Raw genomic sequence first — 12664 nt, 5'->3', positions numbered from 1 at the left:
TCTTACTACTTCAAGATGTTGCGCCATTGCATAGTAAGAATACAAACCCATAGGTAGATTTCCTTTCATCTAAATCTTCTCCCAATCGGTGTCGGTATAGCCCTCAAGGCATAGATCTCCTCCATGGTAAGTTAGCAAATAATCTGTTGTACCCTTTAGATACCTGGGAATCCTTCTGAGGACAATCAAGATGTGCTTAACTTGGATTGGATTGGTATCTACTCACCATTCCAACAGTATGCCAAATGTCAGGTCTTGTGCACATTATAGCGTACATTAAGCTTCCAACAGTACCGATCAATGAAGCATTTTCCATTTGTTCATGTTCTTGTGGAGTCTTAGGATACAATCTGCAGATCAAACTTTCACCTTTTGCAATATGAGTGTCAATGAGTTTACAATCTTGCATACAAAAATGTTCAAGGAATTTATTTACGTACGTTTCTTGCGAGAGAGACAACAACCTCTTTAAATGATCTCTTAAAATCTTAACTTCAAGAACATACGCAGCTTCACCCATATCGTTCATTTCAAAATTAGACGATAACCAATTCTTAACTGCTTGAATAATCATTATGTTGCTTATAGCAATCAGAATATCATCCACATATAATGATATGATTACAACATGATCTTTGGATCTTTTAATATATACACAATTATCCTTATCAATCATTGCAAAATCATATGCTACTATAACATTATGAAAACTTATATACTATTGTCTTGAATACTACTTAAGGCCATATATCGATTTTAAAAGTAGACACACCTTTTGTTCTAGGCCTTTTATAACAAACCCAATGGATTGTTTCATGTATATTTCTTCTTTTAATTTTTCATTAAGAAAAACAGTCTTTACCTCTATCCGATGTAATTTAATATCCATACTTGCCACTATTGCCAGAATAAGGCGAATTGAGATAAAGTTTACTATAGGAGAAAAAGTTTCCTCATAATCAATTCCTTCTTATAGATTATACCAATTCGCCATGATGTGAGCTTTATATTTTTCGATTGAGCCTTTAGCATTTCACTTTATTTTGAGAACCCACTTGTTCCCAATGGTTTTGCGCCTTTTCGGAAGAACAACTAGTTCCCAAGCCTAATTTGATCTCATTGACTCCATCTCTTCTTCCATTGCATGTATCCATTTTTCCTTATTAGGGCAAATTAGAGCCTCATTTACGTTCACCGACTCATCCTCAACTTATGGAGCGACCATGAAAACTTTCCCTTCAATCTCAAAGTGTTGACAAGGAATGCTTTTGTGACTTGTTTGCTGTGGATAAGATTGTAACCTAGGTACTTCATTCTCCATTACACTCCCACTCGAATCAAATTAACGACGTTATTATCTCATCAAGCGTTAGCAAATGAGACTAGTTCGAAGTAAATTCTTTACTTCTCACATTGCTCCCACTTACATCATTATCATTATCTAATATTTAAAATAGGGAACTGTCTTTACCTATTTCGCCCTTTTAGGAAACTCATTATCTAAGAATGTGACATCTTATGATTCGAATTCAGTTACGCTCCCACTTTCCTACTCACTTATAAATATATATCCTTTTGATTTTGCTGAGTATCTTATGAAGATGCTTTTCTTGCCTTTATGACCCAATTTCCAATACTTGTAGGACAATTCATAATTATAGGCTGTACAACCCCAAGTTTTCAGGAAAATTAAGTCGGGTTTTTGACTCATCCATTGTTGACACCTAAATTTTGATTTTTAGAAAATCATTCATATAAGCATAAAATGAGAGTTATTCATAATTCTCACAAAAAAAAATTCATGCATTGCATATTTAATTTCACCGGTCAAGTGTACGTCATGTCGGCTAGGGCTAGAGATGAGTCAATTGAGCACATTCCTAATGGACGACCGAGTTAAAATCGACTCGAAAGTCACTAGAGAGGTGCAGAATTTTTTACTATAATTTTGGACTGAAAACAGCCCGTTTGAGCTCTTAAAATTGCAAAAAGGCCTTAATTAATTACCCATTTTATTAGTTAAGGTCCAAGTGAGTCCGGAATCACAAAACGAGCCCATAAAACATTGAAAAGTAGCCCATTTCGTCTTCCTCATTCATTTGGCCGAAATTGATAGGTGTTTAGTTAGATTAAGACTCTTTTAAGGTCAAAATTCAAAATTTATTAAAAGGGTCTTATCTTAACTAAAATTTTATTGCTATTTGGCTGAAAAATAACAGAAAGTTTTAGTGGATGCGGACTCTTAAAATCTAAGGCTTACATTGGATCCCGTTCTAACTAAAACTCTCTATCCGACGATCCAAATTAACTCCTACTTCTACTAGGATTGTCGAGACAAGCTCTATAAATACAAAGGCTTCGTTCACGTTGAAGGAGGTCGGCTCACGTTCTGAAATTTGCGGTACTTCTAAGAGCCAAACAGAAGGTTCTCAAGAGCAATAACGAGGATTTGATTGTCCCTCTTGTCGTCAAGCCAAAACCTCCTCGTCTATTGCCAAAAATCAATCGGCACTCCACACCAGCTTTGTCATCCACTACACAACCTTGGTGTTCCTTGCTGTCCTGCTACAATTCAGCCACATTCAATCTTGGTTTTCTCTCTCAAGCGCACTCACCACAAGAAGCCAAGCTACAACCATCAACTAGTCCAACTTGCAACACTATCCAGCTCCGGGTCAGGTTTTCTTGGTCCTTGTTTTGACATTATTTGAAGATTTAATCCCAGTGCTACGTGTGATAGTGCAACCAAAACAATCTCCAGTAATTCGCGCTTCAGAAAGTACAAATTTCGTGTGGACACCATCAAGTGCGCGCAGCAGAAAATTCGTTTCGGAAAAGGTAAAAATCCTTGGTTCTTGATTACTAATCTATCGATCTTGATTGTTAATCTATACTTGTTAGTTTAGTAATAATATGCACGTGTGTTCATGAACATATTTCGATTTGCAGTTAAAGTCAGAAAACTAAAACTATTTTTTATCAAACAACGGATGAATTTTTACCGATTGTCAAAAAGTACTCTTGAAATCTGGTTCTGCGGGATAAAAATTCTGACCATGGTAGGGACTAAAAAATCAAATTTTAGTAGAGTGAAAATTTTGATGTTGTTCTCAACAAGTATGATGGAAAGGGTGAAGGGGCCATTCGGCACTTAGATTTTTATGGCTAAATTGCTCTCTACGGTTGATCCTAAAGCATTATCTTCGAGTGGTTTTGTCTTGTGATGATTTGGTCCTATCTCTCCATGTCATGAATGATCTGAATTGTCTCTGTAAAAAAAAATCAGAACTTTATGGCATGAGCATGGAATTTTTAGCACATAGGCAATTCATTTGATCAAACGGTTTAATGTGAGTGGAGGATAGTCTTTTTCACTATGTTGGTTGACTAGAACTTATCCATTGGGTGTTCGATCATGACCTTGTGTTATTGATAGGAATTTGTGATTGTTCGATATTATCTCCTGGTGTGAATAAAGATTCGACTAAATTGAAATTTTATCCGATTTGGCTAAGTTAGATAATTTTTGACTCATGGATACATTTTTTTGAGCTAGTCGTTATCTTTAACACGTGCGAAACGATTTGGATGTTATATGTCGTTATCTTATCTCCGGGGAATTTTCCGAACACATTTGATTAGAGATAAGGTTTGGTTAGATTATATCTCTATCTATTTTTTGTATGAGGATTATCTAAAATTAAATTTTCAAATCTCAAAGATAATTTCTCAAATTAAAAATGGATTGAGTTTTTGGATGAGGAAAGGTGGATCCCCAATCTCACAATTTCGGCCACCCCTCCAAATTTTTGAAATTTCAAGCTCAATTGACTCATTTTTATTTTATTTTTGTCATGCTTGTTTGTTTTGATTTGTTATAAAATTTGCACATCTTTAAACAAACATGCCCATAATATATGCTCCCCATGTGCCTAGACCCGTCGGAAAAAATAAATCACACGCCCTAGCCACAATCTCGTGGAATGGGATGGTGATTTAGTATAGAAATTCGTATTTTGCCATTCGGCAAAAGGGATGTTGTTTTTCTATACACATATCAACATACCGGCTCGAATCCTCGAGAATGTAGCGGATAAAATCTCGCTCAAACCCGGATCTTTGGGAATGAGAGGATTTTCGAAAAAATAGAAAATTAAAGGTATATTATGGGCATTTTTGTTTATTTTTGTTCAGATTTTTTATTGCTTTTGAGTGTTTTCTTTTATTACCGAAAATACAAAAAAAAATCATCCTCTCGGGCGCATAATATATTGTCATCATGTCACATTTTTTCAATTAATTAATCACCAAATTCACATCAATTGGAAAGGCTTTTTCATGAAATTGGTACCAAAAAGGCATTAATTTTTTTCAATTAATGTAACCAAGTCCCCGACTCATTCTCTCCCGGTTCGTAGAGATAAAATAGTTCTCCCGCTTTTTTATATAGGTTTCTGATCAACCTACCGTAAATGATTAGTGGCAGTTCCGATTAAATATTTTCTCATGAATGAACCTAAGTTGCGATTCGACTGGACTTAGGAGGGTCCGAATTAGGTTAGTTGATTTAATTAACCCGATAATCCGTTAGCCTAATTTTAGGTCGCGACATCCATAATTCATATGGAGTGAAGGTAACTAATTTAGAATGCACTCAGTTAAATATATAAGCAACAGTTAACAAAGCATCACCTCTAAAGGTGATTGGCATATTAGCCTGCGCCATCATAAACTTAACCATTTCTAATAGAGTTCTATTTTTTCTCTCTGTAACACTATTTTATTAAGGTGTGTACGGAATAGACAACTGTCTTTCTATTCCTTTTTCCTCATACAAATTTATAAACGGATCAAACAGATATTTTCGATCGCAATCAGATCTCAATACTTTTATTTTCTTATCCAATTGATTTTTTACTAAGGTCTTAAACTTCTTAAAGCAATATAATGCTTCAAATTTGTGAGAAATCAAATAGTCCTATCTGAATCGAGTATAATCATCGATAAAAGTGATGAAATAAATAGCCTCATGCATTGCTCTCACATTAATTGGACCCCAGACATCATAATGGATTAACTACAATGGAAACTCAACTCTAGTCCCTTTTCCAAATGGTTTTTGTGTCATTTTTCCCGCTAGCCAATGCTCACATATAAGCAAATTGAATTTTTCAATACTGCCCAATAGGCCCTCTTTGGCTAATCTATTCATTCGTTGTTGGCCAATATGACCGAGTCTAGCATACCACACATTTACATCATTGTCATTTGAATCGAAAGATGTAAATAGGGAATAAATGATATTAACACCAATATCATTAACATATAAAATGATAAAACCATCTAGAAAATAACTAGAACTATATAGATTTATTCCCAAAAGTAAATAAATATCATTATTAAGAAAATTCAAACTAACACCATGTTTAATCGACACCAACATTGAAACTAAATTCTGATGAATTTCTAGAGCGTATAGTACATCATGCGGGAATAAGGTGCGACCCCCGAGCATACTCAATTGGTAGGTACCAATGCCTTTCACCTCCACTCTAGAGTTGTTTCTCACAAATATCCATTTTGCTCCATGTGGAACTCGTCAAAATTTCTCGAAGGCTCATCGGTCTTTCATTACATGGTATGTGGTGCCCGAGTCTACAATCCATAAAGCATGAGATTCGGATAGAAAGACCGAACTAGAAACTAAGAAATACTCACAAGTATATCAAGGGTTTTTACATTTATTGGCTTAGCGTGGTGCCCCTTATTGCTACAATTAAAACAATTCGCCCTTCAAATGTTCTTGTTGAAATGATGATTTCCTTTCTTATGTTGGTTGATTTTTGGTTTCTTTCCTGAAGGATCCGCTCCTTTGCTCTTCTACTTCCTAAAACCACCTGGATGCTTGCACTTGGAGCCCATAGATCCATGCAAGCCAAAAGCATCATAATAAATATATGTTTGTGGTTTTGCTGCCAAGAGGCGATCTTCTTCTAGCTCAAGTTGCCGTATCATATCCTCAAAGGTTTTAATGTTATCATTGCGAGTTAAGTGGGTTTTCATATTCTCCCAGCTATGAGGCAAAGAGCATATAACCGCTAGAACCTACTACTCGTCAGTCAATATGAATCCAGTAATAGACAATTCTCTTATAATATTCGACATCCGCTCCAGCTTGTTGGTTCGTATTCGGCTATGAAGTGTCTTATATGAGTTGAACCTTATAGTGAACTGTCTTAATTTGGTCACCGATGTTTGACCAAACTTAGCCTTCAATGCATTCTAAATATCCTTGGTATTGTCAAACCTCCTGAACTATCTCATTATGTCATTTTCAATATTGCATAGCAACATGATGCGAGCAAGAGAGTGCTTTCTTTTTGAAGTAGTAAAAGCATATTTATCTCTTCGATGCTGCGTAGTAGTACCCTCTTCAGGTTCATACATAACTTGATTCAGAGTTTCTAGTGCTTTCTTGTTACACGCCGATAACCGGGTATGCAACAACCCTATCAAACGTCTCAAGTCATTTAAAGACGGTGTCCTAGGCACATCATCAACCCATTTGTTTTATCTTTCAATTAAGCACATTCAGGACGTTACGCTTCCCTAGACAATATTAAAAACAATATGATAGTCAGAAATGAAACCAACAACCATCAACTAGCAAAAACTCATTTTATTTATTTACTTTTGACCTTGGGAAGTATGCATATACAAGCCCTACCTTAGGGCATCAAAAGATACCAAATTGGGATTGGGGTTGACACTACTTTAAGCTCCTCTAAAAAGAGACCAAAGTCCACATCCTCTACTCAAATCCAATATACTGCTACTCCGTAGCTAAGGACCTGAAAAATTATTAACGACAACGAGTGAGATATAAATTCTCGGTGAGTTAATGCTTAAGTCCGAATAGGGCATTGATTCGCTCAAGGCAGCCTAAAGACGCAGGACATATCGATAATAGACCAATAGTGTGCGACTCTCGCAACGCTCTAGCTACCACATGATTAGGCTCAACTCAACAATCAATCATTAATCACATGCAATCTTACCCCGCCTTTGTTCACACATTATATAGTACTCAACATGGCATTCAACCACACACAAACTAAGGTACACCACCGTAACACTCATTACAAACTTTCAAGCACAATGCATCACACGTTCTCCAGTTATAAACGGCCACTCGGCCCCAGCACACTAGATAGTTGGTGCTCTTCCCGCATGACTAGACTTCGTTCCATTCCTTCAACGACGGCGATTGATAGGCCATGTGGCTCCAAACTCCCGTTGGCATGGATATATCGGGCATTCTTGTAAGGAGTGTCGGCCCACAACTTGTCGCGATCGGCATCCGACCAAATGTGTGATTTCGAACTCTCACCGGCTTGGACTATCGTGCATCCAATAAGCCGTGTGGTTCTGAATTCTCGTCGGTACAGACATATCGGGCTCAACCCTAAGTACCCTAGGGCGACGGTAACCATCATGTGACCATACAAGCATGCTAGCCAACCAAGCCGGTTTATATCTTCGTATTTAGTCCAATGCACGCACGATTATGCTCAAAACTCTGCTCAAGACCATTTTTCATGATTGAAAATGCAATGGGATATTCACATACAATCATAAGGACATACCTTATCCACTAGATTTTGCATTCATTAAAGGGTGATTAATCATTAACAAAATTTTTATGCATCCAAAGCACACAGCAATCACCAAACAATTGTCCAATAATAATTAATTAATTATTCCGACCATAGTTAATTAAAATAATTATAATTAATTAGTCCAACCATAATTAATTAAAGTCTACTTTAATTAATTAACCCAGCTTTAATTAGCTAACTCACTTTAATTAATTAACCCGACTCCGGTTAATTAGCACATTAATATTCAGTCAACTCTATTTTAGGTAAATAAACCGACCACGATTAATTAAAGTAACTAGAGTTAAATAGACTAATCATGGTTAGTCATAAAGTAACTACGGTTAATGAAAAATGACTAGAAGTTAACTAAAAGTAAGGATAAGTACACTATTAGTTCTATAATTTTTGTACGGCTTTTACTTGAATGTCATAACTTTTAAAACGTTCACTTAAGTACTATAACTTTCAAAAATCGTTTACTTGAGTGCCATCGCCGACGCCGACGCCGGAAAAGGCGACGTGGCACGCCGAGAAGCCGACGTGGCACGTTGGAAAGTTGACGTGGCATGCCGAAAAAGTTGACATGGACGCCGGAAAAGTTGACGTAGCACTCAAGTGAACGATTTTTGAAAGTTATGGCACTCAAGTGAACGATTTTTAAAAGCTATGGCACTCAAGTGAACACTGTACACAAGTTATGGCATTCACGGTATACTTATCCCCCTAAAAGTAACTACGGTTACTTTAACTCACGATTGATTTAAACTAACCGTGGTCAACTAACTTAACCATAGTCACTAATATAACCCAACACGGTTAACTAAACTAATCCATAATTAACACTAATTAATATATCTCCTAAACATAATTAATGTCCTAATCGGATATTAGGGGTTAAATCACTACTAACGACGTTTGGCGACGACGATGGTGGCGACGACTCGGGCACAACAGCGGGACCGACTTGCGGGCGCGGGCAACGATGGCTAGGCAACGGCATGGCTTGCGGGTGCACGGGGTGCGCGGATGGTGTGGCACGAGTCGGCTTGGGTCGGTGAAGGATAGCTCACAACAGCAACGAGACAATGGCGGTGGTCCATCACACGACAAGTAGCAGCTCGGGTCGCAAAGGTTAGCCGATCCGGGGAGGTTAGGCCGTGGGTGCCACAGGATACGGCTCTTGGACGGCTCGCCGGCGAGCGGTGATGATAAATGACTCTGCTTGGGGGCGACCGGTGGAGCACGGAGGGGCGCCACGGCACCGAGGTAGAAGGAGGAGGAGATGGTGGTGGTGGGGTGGAGTTGTCGCAAAAGAAAAATGGAGGGGGAGAGAATGGGGTTCGACCGTTGAGGGTGGCGGAAAGGAAGAGAGAGAGAGAGAGAGAGAGAGAGAGAGAGAGAGAGTGTGTGTGTGTGTGTGTGTGTGTGTGCACGCGATAGCGATGGTTGGTGGGGCCTACAAGTCAAATTACTATTCACTATTTCGTCTTATATGCATAATATCTAGGGGCAAAACGATAATTTGGCTCACAAAGATAAATTAGTCTACTGATACTCAAAATTGAGGGCTTTTTGGTATTTTCACAAATGGGATTTGCTTAAGGTTAGGCTCGGGCGTGAAGGGTCTCGGTATTACGACTCGACGGCTCGACTACCCGGGCTTGATTTTCTCTAACCGACGTTTGAGAATAATCCAATTATTGTCCCTTAATTTCTTAGAAATCCAATATCATTTACCCGATCGGAATTCCCGATTAAAAATCCATCGAACCCGGTTATCTTACAGACAACGAAATTTTAGGACGTCATATACCTTCTCCTTTGACACATATTGGATTTTCATGCTCCATATCTCATAATTTTCGCCGTTAAGTTTCTCTCCCTTATTCAACTCAGCTATGATATTTTTTGTTGCTGAAGTTATTATATGAGAAAGAAAGTTCTTTAGACACTATTGGCACGAATCTTTTAATGCCTAGCATTTATGCATAAAGATTTATACTAACTAATTATGTTAACGAGTAGTTTCATAAAAAACCTTAAGATTCAAAAGTTTACTACGTTCCCAATTGTCCTCCAAATAACCTAATTAATTATTTATATAAATTGAGTTCATTTAATAGTTACACAAACTAATTGAACTCCCCACTTGAACATATATGGATAAAAGATGAATAACTATGAAGAAAGTAATATATCATCAATAAAAGTTGCCATTTATTATTCACTACCGAAAAATCCATAAACAAGTACAAGTACTTAAGATAAAAACAATGTGGGAGTAAACAATCCTTAAAATAGAAAAGAAAGGGGTCCCAAACCAAGCAGTATAAATAGAGAGAACACTTCAACCACTAAGCTTTTTCTTATAAATGGGTAAAGTATCGTGAAAACATTCTGGAAGCTCTCTGTTTGAAATATTCCATAGGGCAACGGCTCGAGCAAATCCCTTTGACTTGTGCCGGGACACACTCATGTGTCGGGTGGTGTTCATGGATAGAGTCGACGTCCTCGACATCTTGATCTTAATGCCCTCCCTAATAAAGGCTTCAAGAAGCACATTATAATCCGACCAACCTTTTTGCTCTCAGAGAGCATGAAGAAAGTTCATTTGAATTTCAGGTAGACCGTCACTAAAAACAACAATCTTTTGAAACTTTTTCAAACAACCACCTGCCTAGATGACATCCTGTAATTTCTCGTTCAAATTGATAACAAGGTCGATCAATCGGTGCTTCCATCCCATGTTATGGCTTTCGTTTCACGTAGCAACCCTTAAGTTTTGCTTTCTGAGCTCTGGTTCTCGGAGCTTGGAGAGTGCACTACGATTGTACCTTTGTTTCAGAATCGAATATGGGAACAATAAGAGGATTACTCATAGTCCATGAAACAACTACCAATGGCAATGAAAATTTACAAGACATTTGGAATATAATGAGGTCAAAATGTAATTTTTAGAAATTGTAAGGATGTTTTTGCGATTTTCAAAATATTCAAGGACCAAATTGCAATTTTTAGAAAGTTCAAGGACCAAATTCCAATTTCTAAAAAGTTCGGGGATCAAATTGCAATTTTCGAAAAAGTCGGGGACTAAAATGTAGTTATTTTTTAAATTTATTATTGTTATTATTTATTCGGATTTGAGACCGGGTCGCAGATTGGGTTAGAACCGGACCCATTAACGTCAACTCCACGCATGAGGAGCGTGCGTTGCACATGGAGCGTTCCCGCACGCAGCCGCGTGAAGCCCACACGCAACAGGCTTCATCGGAACGTGCGGCGCCGTCCGACCTCCTCCAGCAGCTGTCGCCCCTCAAAATTCCCGTCTCACCGAGCCCATTCCATTCATGTAATTGGAATCAAGTTCTATTGTACGGAACAAAAAAGATTACCCCAAAACATAATGTACGAAAAAACGGGTTTTTCGCACTAATCGTAATTATAGAACAACACATGATCAAGAAACAAGAACAACACAGCTTTGATACCAATGTTGGTTAAATCACATATACCCTAATCAGATCTATCAACGCAACGGAAAAATATAGATCTCGATAGCCATAAATATAACTTGAGGATTATAGCGGAATAACATGCTCAAGTCTTACTTGCATCACCGATCGGAAAAGTATATCACGTAGAACGAACACACCTAAATAGACACAAATTAAGAGCCCCAATTGCATGTGAGAAAGAATTCGGATCCCCCGGTCGCTCATTCTTCAAAAGAAACTATAGAGAGTTTTTTGGAGAGATTTTTTCTAACGATGGAATAGAACTTACTTATGTTCTGTCTATATAATCTGCTCTCTCTCTCTCTTGGAATAGAATAAGAAACTAAACATTCCATAATTCTAACCAATGAAGGCTTGACTTCATTCTGTTTTCTTCTATATGGTAACTGATACCATAGAACAAAGACAATTTCCTTTATGGGTGCAATTAATTCCAACAACAGCAATACACGTCCGAGAAAACCTAGATTGGCAGTTTATTTAGTGATTAAGGAATATACACAGCTAGCTAGTTGGACCAACAAACAAATAGTTAAGTTTGAATATTTTAGTGAATCAATTACCCATGTGAGGATGAATGATTGCAGCTAATCCAGATCTCGACATAATGCTATTTCGCCCTCCCACAATCCCGATGCCTCACGCAAAGTTGCAGCACTTCTCTGGTAAATCGCTGATCCGAGCGTCTGTCTGCAACTTGGGACCGCGGAGGACATGATCGTTGGATGCAAATCAAAAGTGATTTGCGGGGAAGCGAAACAGGATCTATGATTCTTTCTTTCATCTGGCATCACAAGGCCAAACATGGAAGGATCAACTTCTCCACACAAACAGAGACTATCAAGTGGCTAGGGCATGGAACACCAGTTGATGAAAGGCCTCTGCATAAATACACAATTATTTGGTCATGTTCATTATTGCTGTGGACAAACTTGCATAAACCTAGTGTAAATAATATATACATTTCCATTCTCAGAGGTACTATCAATGGCTTTTTTTTTTTTTGTTTGCCTTTCTAGGGTTGCTTTCCTCTAGAAGCGAGACCATATGCATCCCCTTCGTTGTTAGTTAACAATTTGAGAAACTTGAAACATGAACATTTAGATTGTTGATGATTTTGATCGATGGAATAGTGGATGGCAATTTGACAATATCAAACATGGCTATTAGATGTATCCAATATAATCACCAAGTATGTATACAACCAAAAACATTAAATCGTTGTATATCAAACTTATGACTCTGTCCTTTTTGCATAGGACTTATAATTGATCGGAAAGAGCTCCGAGCAACGATCACGCTTATTTGGCATATCCAATTTTATTTGATTTCGTAAGAGGATAAATACAGATATTATACAGGAGCATGCAAAGAAAAATATGTACGATATTTGCCCACTAGGGAAAATTCTCAGGCTAGACCAATGAATTGGCATCCTCCTGTAAAAGTATTTATAGCACGGATCTGCAAATGGCTTGTTAGGTAATA

This window comes from Rhodamnia argentea, chromosome 3, assembly GCF_020921035.1.
Source record: "Rhodamnia argentea isolate NSW1041297 chromosome 3, ASM2092103v1, whole genome shotgun sequence".
NCBI classification, from domain to species: Eukaryota; Viridiplantae; Streptophyta; class Magnoliopsida; order Myrtales; family Myrtaceae; genus Rhodamnia; species Rhodamnia argentea.
The sequence above is the reverse complement of the archived record's forward strand: the minus strand, read 5'-3'. Positions refer to the sequence as shown.